Source organism: Macaca thibetana, chromosome 6 (genome assembly GCF_024542745.1).
Source record: "Macaca thibetana thibetana isolate TM-01 chromosome 6, ASM2454274v1, whole genome shotgun sequence".
In the NCBI taxonomy this organism is placed as follows: Eukaryota; Metazoa; Chordata; class Mammalia; order Primates; family Cercopithecidae; genus Macaca; species Macaca thibetana.
This window is the reverse complement of record NC_065583.1, coordinates 173499911-173515161: the sequence shown is the minus strand read 5'-3', so window position 1 is coordinate 173515161 and position 15251 is coordinate 173499911.

Below are 15251 nucleotides of genomic sequence, written 5' to 3'. Positions count from 1 at the left end.
TGGCACAGTCCTGTCTTCTTGCAAAGCCCTCGTGCTGCCCTTTCTTTGAGAGCCATTACAGGAAAATTCAACTTTGATGAGAAGTTTAATCTGGTTGTTTCATTCTTCCCACGGAACATGCCTTCCTGAAGTTTTATCCAATGTACTTCCCTCCTCAGGGCAACGAAGTCTCATAAAGGAAATGGATGGTGTTGGTCACAAGGAGCATCTCATTCCAGGAAGCTAAAACGCACACTGGCCAACATTTGATCAATGAACAATGTCTTCCATTAAAAGAAAAAATCACGGTGTCTTTAACAAAATGATGAGAGATTACACACATGAACAAATCCAGAGGCAGCAGCCTGTGGCGCTGTACACTGAAATCCCAGCTCAAAGTGAGGCCGGGGCAGTCTGGTTAAGGCCAACAGTGTGCCTTTTCCTTTCTGAGAAATGCATATGGCGTCCATTTCTTAGGGCTGCCATGACAAATTGCCAACACTTTGGTGGTTTAAAATTACAGAACTTTATTATCTCATAGTGCCGGAGGCCAGAGGTTTGGAATCAAGGTGCTGGAGTGTGGTGCCCACTCTGAAGGCCCCAGGGAAGAGTCTGCTTCTTGTGTTTCTCCTCATTCTGGGGCTGTGGGTGCACCTCGCCTTGTGGCTGCATCGCTCCAATCCTGTCTTTTCTTCACCTGGCCACACTCCCTCGGTGTGTCTCTTCTTCACTTGGTGTTCTCCTTCGTGTGTCTCTGTGTCCACATTTCATCATTTTACAAGGACAGCAGTCACTGGATTAAGGTCCACCCTAACCCTGTGTGATGCCACCTTGCCTTGATTATAGACACAAAGACCCTATTTCCAGATAAGGGCACATTGGCAGGTGCCAAGGGCTGGGCCTCCAATATATCTTTCTGGGGGACACAGTTCCACCCACCACACACACTGTGAAGGAAAGTTGCTCATTCATCTCACAGGTGATCTCCCCAAGCCCACTCTGGTCATCTCTGTGAAGGGGCTTTGGTGTTTCCATACTCAGCTTGTCTCTCCTCCTATTCTGTGCTTCTGGCCTCCTGGTTATCACCCTGCGGGTCTCTGTGCCCTCAATTGGCATCCAGGATCTGGAAGAGCTCCAGCTGTCAGGTTGACTGTTCCTGCATGGATGTCTGATTACAGGTGCTCATGGGCATGCAGAGCTTGCAACCTGAGTCTCAGAACCAGTCTTGTATTTGGAGGTCTTCCAAAGCCCACGATTCTAATCCTTCCTTACAACACTGCAAAGCGTGAACGTTTTCTTAGGAGGCGATACTGAGAGCAGGGAGGAGATATGGTGAGAAGACAGTGCTACATTGCACAATACCAGCTGAGACTTCTGCCACCTGACTGTACTCACCTCACCTCTCATGCAAACACCCCAATCCCCAACCACATGTTCTCTGCCCCCTCACCCACTTCCCAGATGGTCTCCTTCCTCTGGTTGCCCCCACCGGGTCTCTACTGCTCTATATTCACCATCATCTCTTTCCATGCCACGGTCAACCACAGGGCCACTGAGAAACTCACTGAAGGGCAGGTGATATGGCTTGGCTCTGTGTCCCCACCCAAATCAATCTCATCTCAAATTGAAATCCCCACGTGTCAAGAGAGGGAGGTGGTTTAATCATGGGGGCGGTTTCTCCCATGCTGTTCTCATGGCAGTGAGTGAGTTCTGATGAGATCTGACAGTTTTATAAGGGGCTCTTTCTCCTTTCCTCCACGCTTCTCCCTCCTGTGGCCTTGTGAAGATGTGCTTACTTCCCCTTCACCTTCTGTCATGATTGAAAGCTTCCCGAGGCCTCCTGGACATGCTTCTTGCACAGCATGAGGAACTGTGAGCCAATTAAACCTTTTTTCTTTATAAATTACCCAGTCTCAGGTAGTATTCTTTATTTATTTTATTATTTTTTAAATTCTTAAAATTCACATTTATTTATTTTACAATTTACAACAGGTAGTATTCTTTATAGCAGTGTGAGAACAGACTAATAGAGTGGGAGAGGACAAAGCTATTGGTACTTGCATTTTTATATTTTTGTTCCTGTTACTCTTTTTAAATATGCTAAAACAAATTTATTTTCTGTTTATGAGCAACTTGCTAAAACTGTTTTATATATGCAGTTGTGTAAATGCATGAAGAAAAGTGGTCAGGAAAGGGCCACACTGGCCAGTGAGACCCCAAGCTTCTGAGAGGGGAGGGCAGCTGTGGAGGAGAAGCACAGGAGGGGAGCAAGCGGGCGGTGGGAGGAAACCGGGGCTGGGGTGGTCTGGAGCCCGGAGGCCGGGGATGAAGGAGGGCCGTCAAAGACAAGATTCAGGGACAGTCAGAGGAACTGTGGGCTGGAGACCCCGAGCAGGACTGAAGCATGTGACATGCAATAGTCATCAACTGTCGTGACATTTCTACCAGACAAGCAGCACCACCCTTTCACTGATGGAAAGAACGTGATGCAGAGTAAAATTCCTCACCCCAAGTCTCTGCATGTATTAATAGCAGCACCAGGATTGGCCAAGTCAACCTGGGGCCAAACCCATGTTTACTAATTAAATGCAGAGACGACCGTTTTGAGCTATAAGTTACAGAGATTATAAGACCCAACGAGAAAATATGTTGTGCTTTGTTCAAAGATTAGATATAATGTAACTAAAAGCCTTCTTTGGGAGGAGGGTGGGTGCCTGTGAGCGACCCTGGGATTGTCTGGGGATGGGAGAGGCCAGGAAGGGGCCAGGACCGGAACCTCTGCAAATCTGATCTGTCGCCTCCCTGGGACATGTGCACGACTCCCAATCTTTCATTAGAAACTCGTTTTTCACTGAAACCAATTGTTCCTGTGGGATTGAATTTTACGAGGATTAAAAAGTACATATAGGCCAGGTGTGATGGCTCATGCTTGTAATCTCAACACTTTGGGAGGCCTAGACGGGAGGATCACTTGAGTCCAGGGGTTTGAGACCAGCCTGGGCAACATAGTGAGACCCCATGTCAAAAAAAAAAAATTGGCTGGGCGTGGTGGCACATGCCTGCAGTCCCGGTTACTTGGGGCTGAGGTGGGAGTGTCACCTGGGCCCAGGGATGTCCAGGCTTCAGTGAGCCATGATCACACCACTGCACGTCAGCCTGAGCTGCAGAGTGAGACCTTGTCTCAAAAAACAAAACAAAACAAATTTCCAACATATGATTGGAGAAGGAAAATTAAGGAAAAACTGAGATCCAGGAAACACAGAGCTGATGGACAGAAATCCCTCCACCTTCCTGGGATCTCCCTGGTGGTGCCACCACACCCGCCGGCAGCATGAATCAGGCTCTGCCGTCCACAGGGGTACTTCTGTGTGGCCCCTTCCATAGAAGCAGGGAGAGAGAAGCCCACCCTTTCTTTCTTATTTGCAATAATTCAATCTTCTATCCACTTCATTTATCTCTCCAACTTGACTAGTGATTAGTTTTTATTCTATTACTATTTTTTCTTAATAAATTTTGCACATACTTAGATTTAGATACCTACATTTAATCTGAGATATTTACCGAACTAAATACAATACCTTCACACTAAACAATATATTTAACTGGAAAGGTGTAGACTTGATTCACTCTCAGGAATAAAGGAACCATTTTCTTAATAAGAAATATTATTTGGCTTGTTTTGAAAATAATTCTCCAAGTTAGAATTTATTTTTAATCGTTTTCTGATCCTGATATAGGTATCCTGCCGTGCTGCACAGGTTTTGGTGATATCACACACCCTCTCGGTATAAATCACAAATATACATTGAATGCACACGAGCTTTGCAAGTTGTGTTTTAAAGAGACTTAACCCCTTTTCTGATTGAGATCATGTTTGCTGTTCCCTTTGTTTAAAATATGTCTAAGAATTCTTCTTCTCCTGCAAAAATAAATGATAAATTATTTATACATACCAATTATTTATTATTATTTATGCAAAGCTTGTCACATTATGCATGCATGGGGGGATTGAATCACTGTTAACCCACAATGCCTTTAGGGGCATGATATGATGGGCAAAGGGTGGCATGTGGGATTGCCATCAGCAGGCGTATGCATTCAGAGCCTACGCATTTTTTATGTACATTGCTGCACTGATAATAGAAAGAAAGCCACGACATCACAACCAATATTGCTTATCCACCTAATTCTAAATTTTGTTACCTTGGCATTAAATAAACATATCACCCAAGGAAAGAAGCATACAAGTGTGGTGTGCATTGTAAGGTAGACATAAAAATGCCCACTGGTTTAAGCTTAAAACTAAAAGAAACAGATGAGCTCAACTTAGAAAAACGATGCTTTTCCTAAGGCAATTCTTTGTCACACAATAACAACATATTACAATAAAGAAATAGAGATAAATCAGGAAAATACCATGATATGATGACTTGTCATGGTGCTTTCTGATAGCATTTTGAATTTCAAGGCAAATTCAGTGAAGGTTTTTTTTTTTCCAAAATACTAATGCATATAAATGAAATTATTAGCAGCATTCATTTTTAATGGGAAAGCTAATGGAGGGCTTGCAAAATGACATAACTATCCTTTGATCCTGTGAAGGAACGTTTTCCAGTTCCTAGGGCAAAAATTATATCCAATATGACAATGCTAAAAAGCCACCAATATTTGCAATTGACAGCTTCAAGATGTGGAGTATGTTTGGGTTCAGTGGGAAGTGTGTCAATGCATTTGCTGTGTAAATCGGTGCAAGCAAGGTTTGGACACAGGCTCTGGAAGGGCTGGCCCAAGAGCAGAAGCAGACACTGAGAAGCTGAAAGTCCATGAGTCCACCTCATTATTTACAAACTTAATTTGCCTGTGGCATCCCAGAGAGTTGAGTGACTCAATATCTTGTTTTCTTAACCAAAATTGCCCCATCACTAAATGCACTTCTGTAATTTTGTGATGTGTATTGCTCATCCTGTCACATTTGGGGTCATATTTGTTCATCTTGTCCATATTGGCATTACCCAATTCTTCTTTGATGTTATGCAATATTCATAACCTTCAAAAATGTGTCATGGTAACTCTAGGAATGGGTGAAACAAATGGCCATTCCCATTACAGCCCCAGCCCACCTCTGTTTTCCAGCCTCAGAAGCAATGCCCTTGCCGAGATCCATGTAAAGTCTACCACTCAGGTCCTGCTTACAGGTCTCCTAAGACAAATCCAGTCAGATTCCTCTCACTTTTAAGCCTTCCAGTGAAATGAAATATGCACCTTCTTTGTAGCTATGCCTGGCCATTAGTACCCTTCAGAAGCTCTCTCTCTGATTTGTAATAACACTTCCTCTTTGTTTTCAATCCAAGCTCTGCTGAGCTCTGTTTCTTTTGGTTCTGTCCTCAGACAATAGCTTTTCAGACATAGCACACTCTTTATGTTCACAACAGACATATTCTAAAACCTTTGTGAATTCCCAAATTCACAAATATCACTATGTAATATAATTCCCTTCGTAAGAGGCAGTTAAGTATAGTTGAAAAATGCAAATGACATGTTAAGACCATCAAGGAAGCAACAGGACACCAAAGGTATGTACCAACTAATTAGCATAAGTTCTCCCCTGCAAAGTACATCACGGCAGAACATTACCAGACCAGTTTTAACCATGCGTGTCTCTAAATTGGTAAAACTGAGGCAGAGGTGGGGCTGCATCCCATCCTATAGGCATCTTGCAAGCGTGAAGGTGTGAGGAAATGTCCTCTCCTGCAGTAAGACATTAGGCTTAGGTGCCACTGACAGAGCGGGCTCAGCCATTCTCCACCCTGGCGAGGTAAGGGAATCCCGGGGGAGCTTTGAAACACACCAAGGCCCGGGAATCAGCTTCAGTGGCTCTGACATAATTTGCCTGATGCACCACCCAGGGACCAGAAATGTATTTGAACACTTAGGCTAGCCTAATGTACAGCCAGAGATGACAACTGGACCTATGGAAGGCAGCCCTTCTGCAGTGTTTGGTTTGTTTTTCTTTTCAAATTTGGATAGGTTTCTTGATAGATTAGTGTCTTGACTAATTGTCAGCCTCTATTGCATCAAGGTATTACAGGTGATGAAGAGGTGGATGGCATTGCTGGTAGCAAATCCATGAGCATGTTCAGTGCCTTCTCCAGTAGGGAGGAAGGAGCCCCGTTCAGGGACAAAGTGTACCCGGGCTGGGACAAGGCTCCAGAATGAAGGTTCCCACTCTTCTTGGTGTTGGTTGGATGATCTTTGACCTGCTACATAGCAGATCTGGGCCTCAGACTCTCATTGATAAAATGAAGATATCGACAGCGCCCATTTGGGAGGGCTGCAAAGGTTCTCCTAATGGCACGGAATATGTTGCCCTGTCCCCACTTCATGGCTGACTCTGTGAATGTCCCTGCCTCCTGCGTGGGCTGTTAACCCCCAACTCTTGAAACTTCAGCGCTCTAGTTCTTAAGATCAAATGCACCATCAGGTTAAAGAAAATGCCCCGTAGCTCTCCAGCTAACAGCAGTGCTGGGGACACACACTCTGGGCACACATAGTAGAAGGTGCTGGAGCGAGTGGACGAGAGCAGAGCTCTGTGCATCATGCCTTCTCGTGTGGCTGTGTCAACAGCTGGGATTGTTTGCCTCAAAATCTTCCGGAGCCAAATGGTACCAGCTGTCCATGAGCCTCTCTCTCCATAGACAGCAGTCCCAGGAGGGCACTCACAGGGCCATGGACACCTGCTGGGGACTCTTCTGTCACCTGGCCTTAGAGCCTGGGGCCAGCTCACTGTCTGTCCCTGTGGGAGTCCTGGGGCTGCCTTTGGTTGCCTGTTAATGCAGCTGGGTTAGCGCTGGAGTAAAAATGCCAAGGACACACTCTGTGCCACACATGTGCTGCCCTGAAGGCTGCCCCTGGGGTTGGACATATGACCAAGATGGTGGAAGCCAGGCCCTGCAGGAATCTTGTAGTGACGTGGAGGGGAGAGGCACGCGTCATATCCTCATTCATCCCTTCATAAATAGAAAATGATGCTTAAAATATAATAGATTCCTATTCCTGTGTGGCGTGATACGGCACACAACACAACACATTTACAAAGGAACATGTATTAGTTTGTTTTCATGCTGCTGATACAGACATACCTGCGACTGGGAAGAAAAAGAGTCTTAATAGCTGGGGAGGCCTCAGAGTCATGGTGAGAGGTGAAAGGCACTTCTTACATGGCAGCAGCAAGAGAAAATGAGGAAGAAGCAAAAGCAGAAACCCCTGATAATCCCATCAGAACTCGTGAGACTTATTCACTACCACGAGAATAGTTCGGGAAAGAAATCCGGCCCCCATGATTCAATTACCTCCCCGCCCCGGGTCCCTCCCACGACACGTGGGAGTTCTGGGAGATACAATTCTAGTTGAGATTTGAGTGGGGATACACCCAAACCATATCAGAGTAGAAATTCCTTCCTTGACTAATAATTCATATTTGTATTTGCTATGCTTATATGAATCTAGGCGTTTTCAGTGACAACGTTGGTTCAGGAAGGCCAATGGCTTTCTCCTATCAAAACATCCAGGGCAATGAGCAATGCCAGTGCCTTGGCTCTGTCGGGATTCAGTACGAGGAGCTTTTTGTTGCTGTTGTTGTTTTTCAGACGGAGTCTCGCTCTCTTGCCCAGGCTGGAGTGCAGTGGCCTGATCTCGGCTCATTGCAACCTCCGCCTCCCGGGTTCAAGCAATTCTCCTGCCTCAGACTCCTGAGTAGCTGAAACGACAGTCATGTACCACCATGCCCGGCTAATTTTTGTATTTTTAGTGGAGACAGGGTTTCCCTATGTTGGCCAAGCTGGTCTCAAACTCCTGACCTTGTGATCTGCCCGCCTCGGCCTCCCAAAGTGCTGGGATTACAGGTGTGAGCCACCGCACCCGGCCCTTCGTACCAGGAGTTTTATCCACAGATCTCTCCAGGCTGAGGGTCCCTTTGTACCTACACCCCCACTGCAGGAGGAAGAAACACCTAGAGGCACAAATGACCAGACCCCAAGTAAACTGTGGCTCAGCAGGGACCCGGCCATCCCAGCACAGCGCTGCCCAGTTTTGCAGAGAGACTTGTGATGGTGAGTAAGAAGAAGAATGAACCATTCAGCACAAATAATCCCGCCAACCCCGGACCTGTCCCTGGTGTCTGCAGGTAAGAGGACCCGGAGGGAATGACCACTCTAATGCCACCCTGAGCTGAGCCCAAGAACAAGCAACACAGTGCATGTCCACTCATCCGAGTGCCATCAGACACAGCCTCCCTGCAAGCGAGGGTGGGCTGCCGGGGGGCTTCTCCTGGGTCTCCCTGGTCCTCCCTGGGGAGGCCCACACCTGTGTAGACGGCTGTGAATGGAGGAAAGGGAGGAGCTAGTCAGTCCCCCAGTGCAGCAACAATCCCCAGAGGACGCAAGGACCTCCACTGTGCTGCCAGGAAGCGGAGCTTCCACACCGTGGTGGCCATGGGGCCTTGATCCCGATGGCTGAGGTAAGGGAAGTTCAACTGGGTTGCTTGGCTTGAGGTTCTCGTCCTGCCCTGCTCTGCTGCCTCGCTGAGCCTGTGGGAAGCCCATCTCATCCAGGGGCTCTCTGTCCGAGGAGGGGTCCCACAGCTCCTGGGCGGGGCCTCTGGGGAAGGCGCTATTTCATTCTTATCACCCAGGCTCTCACCCCAGGGCTCCTCCAGTCAAAATGGTTTGGCTCTGGCCCTCCTTCTGTAGTACACGACTTTTATTTATTTATTTGTTTATTTATTTATTTAACTTAAGAGACGGGGACTCACTCTGTTGCCCTAGCTGGAGTGCAGAGGCACGATCTCAACTCCCTGTAGCCTCAAACTCCAGGTCTCAGGTGATCATCCTGCCTCAGCCTTCCAAGTAGCTGGGACTGCAGGTGTGTGTCACCACACCCTGCTAATTTATATATATATATTATATATATGTAATATAAAAATATATACTATATATTTATATACACTATAGTTTTATATTACATATATATATTCACACTCGAGGTTAGTGAGGAGAGGCAAGAGGGAAGGCACGTCACCTTACACCTGCTCAGCGTGTGTGTGTGTGTATATATATGTATATACGTGTGTGTGTGTGTATATGTGTATATACGTGTGTGTGTGTATATATATATATGTGTATATACGTGTGTGTATATGTGTATATATGTGTGTATGTGTATATATATGTGTGTGTGTATATATGTGTATATATGTGTGTATATATATGTGTGTATATATGTGTGTGTGTATATATACATGTGTGTATATATGTGTGTATGTGTGTGTGTATATATATGTGTGTGTGTATATATGTATATATATGTGTGTGTATATATGTGTATATATACGTGTGTGTGTATATATGTGTGTGTATATGTGTGTGTGTATATATATGTGTATATACGTGTGTGTGTATATATATGTGTATATATGTGTGTGTGTATATATGTGTATATATGTGTGTGTATATATGTGTATATATGTGTGTGTGTGTGTATATATGTGTATATATATGTGTGTGTGTATATATATATGTAGAGACGGGTTTTACCATTTTTCTCAGGCTGGTCTCAAACTTCGGCACTCAAGCCATCTGCACACCTCTAACAGGGGCAATGCAATGGCCCCGCTGCCCTCCAGAGCCTCCTCCCACAGCCCCGGCCTCAGCCATCTGATGCCTCTGTGTCTGCAGCTCAGTGCCAAATAAGGCTGAGTTCTTTCCCGTGGACTCTAGGATGGTGGGCAGACGGGAAGACGGCTTCCTTGATGTTCAAGCTCACCCGTCCAGAGCCCCCTCTGGATCTGCCAGGACATCCAGGAGGCCACCTTCCTCTGCCTTCATCCTGATGGGCAGGTGCCAGGCAACTGAGAACAAGCTCATGGCTTAGAGCAGCCTTGTTCTGCCTGCCTTTCCCCAGGAACCCCACCAGCACCACTGCTTGAAGCCTTCCCCTCTCTCCAGCCTCCTGACTCCTTGTGTCTCTCCCATAGGGCCTGTGTGGAGCACCCGGCCTCTGGCCTCCGGGACCCGTGAGTACGGCAAACTGATTTTCCTGTGCCTCTTCTGTGTCTACTGTGTGGCTGCACCTGACTGACCATTTTACATGAGAATTCGTAACACGTGCACACACACACATATGCACACACATGCACACACATGGACACACACACAGAGTACTTGGGCCACATTGGCCACCTCCAGTCCTTCACACAAGCTCCTCTGCTCGGGATGTTTACATTGACTTTATGGCTCCAGGCCATGAATCTTAGAAGCCCTTTTCACCTCTGGTGACCACCCTGCGTGTCGTGGGATCCAGTGTGGAGCTTGCCATTTGCTTTTGCTCTCAAATGATCTAGGGTGCGGAGGAGGCTTCTGTCTTGTGCTGCCTCAGTAGCAAACACCAACAGCTGAGTGTGCTGCCTCAGTAGCAAACACCAACAGCTGAGTGTGAAAGGCCACATCCCCACCTTCCCCCTTACAGGAACTCCTCGAGGGGTGTGGAAAGACCCACATTCCAGCTCCGTACTCCAGACACACCAGAGAGGGTTCCAGAGGAGGCCCTCTGTCTTGTGCTGCCTCAGTAGCAAACACCAACAGCTGAGTGTGAAAGGCCACATCCCCACCTTCCCCCTTACAGGAACTCCTCGAGGGGTGTGGAAAGACCCACATTCCAGCTCCGTACTCCAGACACACCAGAGAGGGTTCCAGAAGTGGACCCCAGCACCCATGCACTTCAGAAGTTAGTCAAGAAGGGGTCATTTCCAGGGAGAAGCTGGGTCATGGAAGGCGAAGACAAGAAGGCACGCTTTCAGGGGCGCACCCACCACACTCTGACAACATCTGGCCTGGGTCCTCTCCCCAGGAGACACACGTGAGGCCAACACAGCCCACTTAGCTCACACACGAGTTAACACAATGCTGCCCGTCTGCATGTGTACATGTGGTATGAAGGCAGCTGGAGACACCCTCTGTGCTTTAAGAAACCCATTTTGCTATAGATGGAACTAATGCAGAGTCCCAACCAGAGGCAGCCCCAGACCGACGGGGTCCTGAGAATGTCCCCAGCAGCACCTGGAGCTTTCCGAGGGCTGTGCAGTGGACTGCAGGGGACTCGAAGGAAGAAACCCACGGGAGGCCCTCACACTCGAGGTTAGTGAGGAGAGGCAAGAGGGAAGGCACGTCCCCTTACACCCCCTCAGTGTCCCTGTTGACTTCTGTGTCCGGGGTAGGAGCGTGTGTGTGTGTGTGTGTGTGTGTGTGTGTCTGGGGTGCAGAACATAGAACTGTTGCAAAATACAAACAGGTTGTCATCTGCAAAACACAATTCCCCATGCATCCTGTGCACAGACGCCGATACGTGTCCGCAGTATTTCCAAGTCATTTAAAAGGGTAATTAGTACGCGGCATCTTCCTGGGGTCCTCGGAGGGTGAGCGTCCATCCTGTTTCTCACTGTTTCTCTCCTAATCCCCTCTAATGAGGGTTTATGTTAACATGGATAAGCCCTCGCGGTGTGCACTACCAGGCTGGCTGGGCCCACGGAGGACGCGCTGCTCAAATGTCACCGCCTTTGGCAATGTGGCTGTGAGACGTCAGAAGGGTGTCGCAGGAGAGCGTCTGTGTGGATCGCTCCATTTTGTAGAAGGGAAATCCCTCCCATAGGGTGCCTCTGCTTCTCTTCTGTTCTTTCCAGGATTTTGTCTCCATTTACTTTCTGTACCAAGCAGCTGGTTTGCGGCGTTTTATTCTGGAGGAGGAGGCCCTGGCATTGCTGTTTCAGGACCCATTGACCTCCTCCCACAAAGATGCAGTCACTGCCCAGCTGTGACTGCCTGAGCTTTGTTGTTCTCTAGGACTTGAAACTTCTGCAGAAGCCCAGCGAAGACTCAGGATTATCTAGAGTAGGTGGCAGGACTCACGTCATTGACCTTCAGAGCTGGTGCTAGGCCTTTCTTTCCCTCTGCAGTACTTAGGGAGAGCTTCAGGGAGGGCACTGTGTGGGGAAGGCAGCCTTGCTCCCGTTAGCCAGGCCATCCGCTTCCTGCAGGTGAGTACTTGCCACAACATTCATTTAAACTCAAGATCATAATGTAAAAGGGAAACTATTGTAAAATAATACTTAACCAAATTTAATGAAAACTGACATTCAAGGTGTGCTGCTGTGCATGCATTCACACTCACACGGGCTGTCTTATTTAGTCCACTCGATACTTCTGTGCTGGAAGCATAATCACCAGTCTTAGTTGACATGGAAGCCCCAGTCTTGAGCACCTGGCCCCACTTTTGCTATGATGGGCTGGGTGGTCCTATCAATTGTAAAACTGCCCAAGTAAGGACCGGACTACCCTCTGCCTGCTTAGCTGGATTTCTGTCCTGAATCGATCGCTGATTCCTTTTTGCAGAATAAGGTGGAGTTTCCTCCGTTCTCTATTATCATTTTCTTGGCAATGGGTTGTCGTCTTCAAGAGACACGATTTTTAAGTGTGTCATCTTTCGCATGCCGGATTGAGCTGTCCATCAGGGATAACAGGCTTGTGGCCACCGCGTTTCTCACTTCCTTCTGGACTTGCTTGATTCAGGCAACCAATGTGGGAAAGGCTGAATCAGAGAGAGAGACTGGGCGGCGGGCTGCACACCTTTCACCGTGCAGGCTGCTGACGTGGGACCCGGCACAGTGGCCGCCCAGCACGGCCTGGGAAGGGGCCCTGTGCCTGCCCTGCAGCCCTCTTCCCTCCCTTCAAGCAATCCTGGAGACTCAGATGACTTTCAAGAACAAACAAGAGGACAGGACCCTGGCCAGCACTGAGCAAAGCGGATAATCTCTGCCAACACAGGGGACACATACACTTCATTCATACCGAGCACTTCCGTTTGTAAAGACTGTTCAACAATGGTTCAGCTAAAGCAAAAGGTCCATACTCCTGAGTCAGAGGAGAAGACGCTCAGAAAGTTCTTGCTCCTGAGAACCTCGTGAGGACATCTGTGCCCCCCCCCACCACCCTGGGACAGGTAGAACCCATCGCTGTGGGTTGAGCTGTGACCACATTTATATGCTTGAGTTCTTACCCCTGGTCCCCTAATAGAGAATGTGACTGTATTTGGAGATAGAGTCTTTACTCATTAAAAGTGAGGCCATGAGGAAGGTCTCAATCCAAGACAACTGGTCTCCTTACAAAAAGGAGAAATTAGACACCCACACACACACACAGGGGAAGTCTGGGTGAAGATGAAGGCAAAGACGGGGTGATGCTTCCATAAGGCACGAACACCACAGACTGCCAGCAGGCCATGAGAAGCCACCGCGAGGCTGCAGCAGGTCCTCCCACAGCCTTGGGAGGAACCAGCCCTGCCCACACCTTCATCTCAGGCTTCTGGCCCCCGGGACTGTGAGGAAACAAGAGTATGTGTTTAAGACACCCATTCTGCAGACTTCATGAAGGCAGTCCTAGCAAACAGACATCCCCACCTAGAGAAAAATGTAAACGCCTTTTCCTTGGGTGAATCTGGCACTTTCAAATGTTATAAAATGCAAACGTTCTATTTGGAGCCAATCTGTGCACAAAGCCTCGGCCTATACCATAAGTAGAGGGAGAGGTGCGTCCAGAGCATGAGACGTGCATCCAGAGCAGGATTGCCAGGTTCAGCAAATACACATGGAAGACCCTGGCTACATTCGAAATTCAGACAAACAATGAGTAACTGTTAGAACAAGTGTGTCCCAGGCAGTATTTGGAGATGCTGACACTAAGCAATCACTCCTCGTTTCTCTGGAATGCACAGCTAACTCGGTGTCCCCTGTTTCATCTAGGTCACCCTGCATGGGGTCCCCTGCCATGACTTATTTAAAGTGGAGACACGAAGCTCACAGTACTCTGACAGTTTTTAAGAGCACGACAGCATCTCCAGCCACCTCTGCTAGGGGAGCTCCGTGGGCTTCTTCCTGACTCCCAAACCGTTTGACTGAGATTCAGCGGCTTGTTCAGCCCCTGCGCCCCGTGGGGCTGCCTCGGTGTCCACTGTTGACACAGTTGTAGCTGCGTGCCCAGAAAGCAGCCACCCACAGGTGGAGCTGCCCCTCTTGTGGGGAGGATAAATCACTTCTCCGGCCCACTCCGTGCTTAGATTTTCTGCTGAGGTTGCAACACAGGGTCAGATTTATGACCTTTTGGGGCGAATTTTCATGGTCATCTCTCCATTAGGGGCTATAACCAGACCTTCTCACACAGACCCTGAATCCAACAGGGGCCAAGGGCCTTGGCGGGAGAGCACTGGACCATGCTGGGTTCTATGGCGCCCATGTGGCAAGACCTCACGGAATAGTTACTTGGTCCAATTTCTAAAAACAAAAAACAAAAAAAAAACCAATAAACCAGTCCCCTTAAAAATAAAGTAATAAAACTACACTAAGCATGGATAGAAATGGCTCCTGAACCTCAGGGGGTAGAAGCGCTCTCAGGTTTGCTGTGCAGAGCCGGAGTAGGCTGTGTGCTGAGGCTCTGTCTGCACTAGGCATGGCCACAGTTTATCCCATTTGGGTTCACATCATGAGGCAGGGTGTACTGTGGCATGCATTGTTTTCTCAAGTCCAACATAAACTCACAAAATTATCTAGTCAACACCTATAACAGAATTTTTTTAAAGTTCCCTTAGTCTAGTAAAAGACAGGATGAATGTGGAATATTTCTGCAGATGATAGTATCTGTCTTCCAAATGATGCACACATCCACAGCTAAGGTCATGCATACTCACATCGTGAAGAAAGAAACTAAGTCTCCCATGTTCTAGCTCAAATTTGCAAAATGCATTCTCTTGGAAGAGCATGCATGAAGTAAGGAGGCAGGATGCATGGCCTCCCTGCAGTGAAAGTGTTGCAAACAGAATGCAGAAGCTCGAAATTGAGGAGGAATCTTAGTTGTCATTCAACATGCTCATCTGACAGCGTTCCTGACAAATGCCTGAAACGGCCATCAAGGTGGACATGTGTACCTCCCAAAGTCTACCCTACATCCTTCCCTTCTGAGGCAGATGCATGTGTATAAACACACGTCTTCACCCACCAGGTTCTGCACATGGCCCCAGCTTTCTGTGGCATCCACATCTTCGACAGAAGCCGGCAGAATCACTATTCCAGGACCCTCCCTCTCCCATTTTTAGCCCACCAAGTATCCAAAACCATCTGTCACAGTTCTTAAAAGCTTCTCTTTCCAAAAATAACAATCAAAACCCCCTTCACT